Raw genomic sequence first — 6,807 nt, 5'->3', positions numbered from 1 at the left:
CCATGTAATCTAATCTGTTCACCAGCTCCGAGGATGAGGACGTGGGCATTGCTGGGGCTCCATTATTCTGCCAAGTACTTTCAGTTCTCCTGAGCCTGCTGGGTCCCGTTTCAGCCACAGCCCCTTCTCTACATAGCCTTAGCTCTGGCCATATCCCCACTGCTTACATCAATCAGTAGTCTTTCTGCTTTCTGTAGTCCAGACATTTTTTGGAATTTCTCATCCACTAACAAAGCCCTTCCAATTCTCAAGGTTATTTTGATATTTTAGCCTTTTTATTCTTTTTCTTTCCTTTTAGTATTCTCTCAAGAGGGAGAAAAGACAAACACGTACTCAGTCCAGCATCTTGAAAGGACGAATGTTCTTTTTTCACTCCCTTCTTGCAGGGCTAGCAGAAAATTTAATCTCAGTCAGTGTTAGGGCCTCCTTACCTCTCAACTGCAGGCATCAGACTCCATTGGCAGGTTTATTATTGAAGCCAACAGTGATCCCTCAAAGCCTGGCACTTTTCTCCTTCCCTGTCCCAGGAAGAGAACGGGAAGGTTACTGTCTAGTCCATCCTCCATGAAGTCTTGCTCACCTCCTACAGTACTACCAACAGCCATGGGAACTTCTGGCTTTTGTTCCTTCCCAGGAATCTCTCCTCTTTCCTCTGTTCTGTTTGCCCTTAAAGTCACTGCTCCTTTTCTCTGTGTCTCCCTTCCAGTACACCTAGCCTGATCTCTTCAACAGGCTCAGGTTGTAGGAAAATTAATTCAGAAAGGAAGTGTTTTACAAGAGCCTTCTTTTAGCTTTATCATCATAATACTTCCCTGAGGCAAGAAAGTACAAAATGGACTGGGTACCTTTCTGTAACTAAAGATGGAAAAAACAGAGGGAAAAGAACACGAATATCTAAAAATTATCTTGCTACTATATATAGTACGTATAGTATACAGATAGTTTTGCTGCATTAAGTCACTGAACTGTGACTTAATCAATTCATATTGATGAACATTTGTTACTTTTTTTCTATTACAAATAATGCTGCAGGGACTTCCTGGTGGTTCAGTGGAGATCCCACATGCCTCCCGGCCAAAAAACCAAAACATGAAACAAAAGCAATATTGTAACAAATTCAATAAAGATTTTAAAAATGGTCCACATCAAAAAAAAATCTTAGAAAAAAACAAATACTGCTGCAATGAATATACTTTTATGTACATTTCTGTACAACTAAGGGAGTATATCTTAAGAATATACTCCCTCTTCAAAATGTAAAACAAAGGTACCATATGACTCATCTAGGTATTTAACTTTCTTAGTTGGCTTGGGCTGCTGTAATAAAATACCACAAATCAAGTGGTTTATACAACAGAAATTTATTTGCTTACAGTACTGGAGGCTGGAAGTCCAAGATTAAGGTGCCAGCTGACTGGATTCCTGGTGAGGGCTGTCTTCCTGGTTTGCAAGTGGCCACCTTCTTACTGTGTCCTCACATGGTGTAAAGAGAGAAAAGGGCTCTCTTGGGTCTTTTTTTTTTTTTTGGCCGCATGGCACGTGGGATCCTAATCCCCCAACCAGGGATTGAACCTGTGCCCCTGCATTGGAAGCACAGAGTCTCAACCACTGGACCTCCAGGGAAGTTCCCTTGGGTCTCTTCTTGTAAGGAAATCAGATTCCCACCTTTATGACCTCATTTAACCTTAATTACTTCCATAAAGATCCATCTCCAAATACAGAGATACTGGAGGTTGAGGCGTCAACATATAAATTTTGGAGGGACACAAACATTCAGTCCATAATATTACCCAAGACAAATGAAAATATATAGCCACAGAAAAACCTGGACACAAATGTTCATAGCAGCATTATTCATAAAAGCCAAAAAGTAGGAACAATCCAAATGTCCATCAACCAATGAATGGATAAACAAAATGTGGTATTTTCATATACTGGACTATTATTCAGACTTAAAAATTATTGAAGTTATGATATAAGTAGTATGGATGAACCTTGAAAACATTATGCTAAGTGAAAGAAGCCAGTCACAAAAGACCACGTAGTATATGATTCCACTTATATGAAACAACCAGAATAGGCAAGTCTATAAATACAGAGAGTAGATTAGTGACTGTCTCGGGTGGGGGTTAGGGGTGGAGTGGGGGCAATGGGAGTGAGTGCTAATAGTGATGGTGGTTTCTTTCAGGGGATGCAAAAATGTTATCAAATTAGATTGTGGTGATGATTGCATAACCCCATGAATATACTAAAACCCACTGAATTGTATCCTTTAAAAGAATTATGTGGTGTGTGAGCCAATAAAGCTGTTTCTAAAAAATTATATATAAGTATAAATATATATACATGTATATGTGTGTATATATAAGATGAGAAGCAGATTACAGGGAGCTTTGACTGTGAAGCTAAAGTGTTTGTCCTAAAAGGAAACGATTTATGAATAGAGGCATAAAGTGAAAGCAAATTCATTAAGATTAGTTTGGCAGTTCTGTGCAACATGGGCTGAAGGAAGAGAAGGGATTCCAGTAAAACAAGTTAGGTGACATTAATTATCCATATATGCTATGATGATACTCCAAGGCAGGAGGAAATGATTGGTTTGATCTTTTGTTTGTTGCAGCAGTTACTAGCTAAATGATACTCCTGTCTGAGCCATGATGTAACACAGTAAACTGCAATAAATTCTCCCAACAACTTCCTCATTAAAGCGATAGTCATGGGACTTCCCTGGTGGCCCAGTGGTGAAGACTCAGTGCCTCCAACGCAGGGGGCGCAGGTTCGATCCCTGGTTGGGGAACTAAGATCCCACAGGCCACGCAGTGTGGCCAAAAAAAATAAAATGAATAAATTAACAGTCATAGGTGACTTGTGGTCTCAATAAATTGAAAATTTCTCCCAATATTAATAACATTCTTTTGCTGAATCCTCTCCTGGTTTCCTCGGAACTACCAGGAAGTATATTCAACATTCTTCTAAGCCTTATAATAGTGTCTAAAATTATATATTTTATATCTTTAGTGCTAAGTCATTTAGTGAATGCTGTCATTTTATTTTTGTTCTTCTTCGATCCAGAGCTTTACAAACTTAAATTGGCCAGGTTTCAGGATTCAATATATTGAACTTAAAAAAAATTATGCTTTCGTGTCTGTTATCAAACCACAAATGCATTTTCATAAACCATATTAGAAAATCTATTAGTTTGCCTCTTAGGATAGCTACTTTGTTTTGTTTCAAAGGGCTTATCATTATTTGTTTCAATAACCTTCTGCTTCATTTTCAGTTTCCTTTAGTTTAATTGACTTTTTGACTTTATCTGTCAACTTTAATAAATCATTTCTTTCTTGTAAAATATGGACAGCTGTTAGAATATAATTTACTAAAGCTAAATCTTTTTAAATTTTTTACTTTTCAAATATTTAACTATTCTCATTTTGCAATTTCTATTATGTGACTTTACAAGTTTAGGTAAGATTTACAAATTACTTTTGTAGCTTACCATTAGTACTGCTTTGCCCATTGAGGTCTAAATAGCTTCCATTATCCACTATACCAATTTTCAATTCTTCAGATATATTTTTCTTTCTGTACAGTAACAAATATAATTCAAAGAAAATAAATGGGTCATCCTCCTAAAGCATAGAGTGCTTTATAAACAACGTGCATGACAAGGCAGGTAGTGCTGCAGATGTTTCCCAGATATCTCTATGACAAGATGCCCATTAAACATTCTACACAATTAACTTTAACTAATGGGTTAATATGGAAATTTGTATTAGATTTTTGCTTACTGCACATACTATTATAATCTTTACCAAGAGTATAGTAAAATTATGCCATACAACTGTAAGGTCCAATATAGTCAATCACATAAAAGCTGAGGTTGCATTATTACAAGATTTAATGAGATAACCAAGTAAGTGTGCAGTTAGCCAACTGGAGGTGGTGGGAGGTTGAGAAGCCAAATGCCAATTGTATTCTGAGTTCATATTATTGTAGGGTTCATTATCACGAGTCCTTTTCTGTATTCCAGCCACCAAATATCAGCCCTGCATGTATGGCAATAAAGGCTGTTCTAAGTGCCACAGTGAAAATGAAAAGGAAGTGAGAAGGGAAAGTAAGGGAGAGATAAGAGATATCTCAAAGGACAAGTCTATAGGACTTAGGACTGGATAGGAGGCAAGGGTAAGAAATAAAGACACTCCTGGATCACTTTAAGAATGACAATGGTGATAGAAGAGGCGGGGGTAGAAGTGGTTTCATTCCATTATTTGGCTTGGTAAAGGGACAGGGAGGGAGGTATAAGTTGGTTTTAAATATGATTTAAAGCTGATAACAGAAAACTCAGATGAACAGTTAAAATACAGGACTTCAATATGAGGAGGTCAGGGTTTTGATACAATGGTAATTATGGACAAAACTGAAAGTAAACAGTCTAAGAATGCTTTCAGAAGGGAAAACATTGAGTAAGAATCATTAGGGAAAGAATTAGAGGGAGAAGAACCACATTAACATAAAAGCTAACATTTGAAGTTTATGATATCTTTTCACATACATCATATTTAATGGAACCCTTGAGAGGTGGGAGATTAGTTTCAAGTAGATTTATTCATTCACAAGTATTTATTAAGTGCTACTGAGAAGAGGAGGGTAAATCACAGTCCTTGCCCTTAATGAGTTTCTAATCCAATGGGAGAAGCAGACATGTAAACAAGAAATTAGGGGCCCTGATTCCAGCACTAACAATACTGTTTAATAATTGGCTACTTACTTCCCAGTCTCCATTACAAAAAAATCACATAAGGCTAAGAGATAGTGTCTATCACTCTTCTATCTCCAAAGCCTAGCAAAGGATTTAGCTTATAGGCACTCAAGAAGTATTCTAAATGAAATGAATGAAAAACAGAATAGTGTCTCAGCAATGACGAACGTTATTTTCTGGCAGAGTATAACGTGTGTGGGGAGAGTAAAATATTAGGAAATATGGTTGAAGTCGTTTGGAGATCAGATTTTGGAAAGCCTTATATACTCTGCCAAGGAATTTACAGGTGGCAGTATTGAGGATTCAGAGAATTTAAAACATGGGAATGACATAATCAGATTTGTGCTTTGGAAAGACAACTTTGGTTGGAGTGTGAAGGATAGACTGGAGTGGGTAGAGATTATAGGAAGGAAGCTGTTTAGTACATTACAATAGACCAGTGCTTTCTAAACTTTTAAACATATTTAAGTGTGCATTTAGAATGGGAGGCCAACAGTACAGAAGAGCAAAGTGCTCTGACCTGTATTCAAGGTCCTGGCTCTGCTCAGTAAATGCTTGAAGAAAAAACATAAAACAGTGGTACCTAATAGGTCCTTCACAAATATACATTTTCTTCCCTCTTTCCTTCCTCTCAGTGCTGATTAAAACGGAGCCAATGGATAAATCTTGAGGATATAAGGCAGGGAATAAAATAAGGCCCTCAAGAGGCAGAAAGAGGGAATCAAAAACAGGAGAGCTTGTTTGGTCTAGGGCAGGAGGACAAACAACTTTTCTTGAGATGAAAGGCAGACCTAAAGAAGCATAGGGGAGGAAGGTTAGAAGAATTTACATTTAACAGGAGAAGAATGGAGGAGGAGGGAATGCTAGATTGACAAATCTCATTTATTTTTAATTTTTTTGTAAATTTATTTATTTTTGGCTGTGTTGGGTCTTCGTTGCTGCGCACGGGCTTTCTCTAGTTGCGGCGAGCGGGGGCTACTCTTCGTTGCGGTGCGCAGGCTTCTCATTGCAGTGGCTTCTCTTGTTGCGGAGCACGGGCTCTAAGCGCGCGGGCTTCAGTAGCTGTGACACACGGGCTTAGCTTCTCCGCAGCATGTGGGATCTTCCAGGATCAGGGATTGAACCCGTGTCCCCTGCATTGGCAGGTGGATTCTCAACTGCGCCACCAGGGAAGTCCCTAGATTGACACATTTTAAACCTCCATCAGGATTAGATGAAAAATAAAAGGGCTACTGAGGTTTTAATACATTAATTTGCAATGGCTATAGCAGTTGTGAAAACGTTCCCCAGCAGCACTTAGCAACGTGGGAGGAGCAAAGCACGTGGACCGTTGGATTCACGCAAGATTGGGAACTTGCAGGATGAGAGGAGCCTAAGGAAAGGAGGAAAGTGATCCGAGAAAGCTCTTGAAAGGCTCCCTGAAGTGAACGACTATAGGTTATAGGTTAAGAAGAGAAGGAAGTCAAGTAAGGAAGTTGACAGTGGAATAAGAGAAGAGCTGATGTACTTAAAATCTTGCTGAGGTCTGAAAGTCATTTATAGCAACATAACTAGCCTTCATTCTTTTGATTTTGCCAACAAAGAAAATCAATTTGATTTTCTTCTGTATTAACCATCATGACTATGGTTCAAGTGAAAAGAATAGATTTTTGATGATTTAATACATAACTCTTTTTATAAGTCCCCAATTCAATGCCAAGCATTTCTGTCACTGAAAGGCAAGATAAAAATGACAAAAGAGGACTTCCCTGGTGGCACAGTGGATAAGAATCTGCCTGCCAATGCAGGGAACATGGGTTCAATCCCTGGTCCAGGAAGATCCCACATGCCATCGAGCAACTAAGCCTGTGTGCCACAACTACTGAGCCTGCGCTCTAGAGCCTGCGAGCCACAACTACTGAGCCCACGTGCCACAACTACTGAAGCCCACGTGTGCCTGGAGCCAGAGGCCACTGCAATGAGAAGCCCGCATACTGCAACAAAGAGTAGCCCCCACTCGCCACAACTAGAGAAAGCCCGCGTGCAGCAACAAAGACCCAACATAGCCA

Source organism: Orcinus orca, chromosome 14 (genome assembly GCF_937001465.1).
Source record: "Orcinus orca chromosome 14, mOrcOrc1.1, whole genome shotgun sequence".
NCBI classification, from domain to species: Eukaryota; Metazoa; Chordata; class Mammalia; order Artiodactyla; family Delphinidae; genus Orcinus; species Orcinus orca.
Note: the sequence above shows the minus strand (reverse complement) of the source record.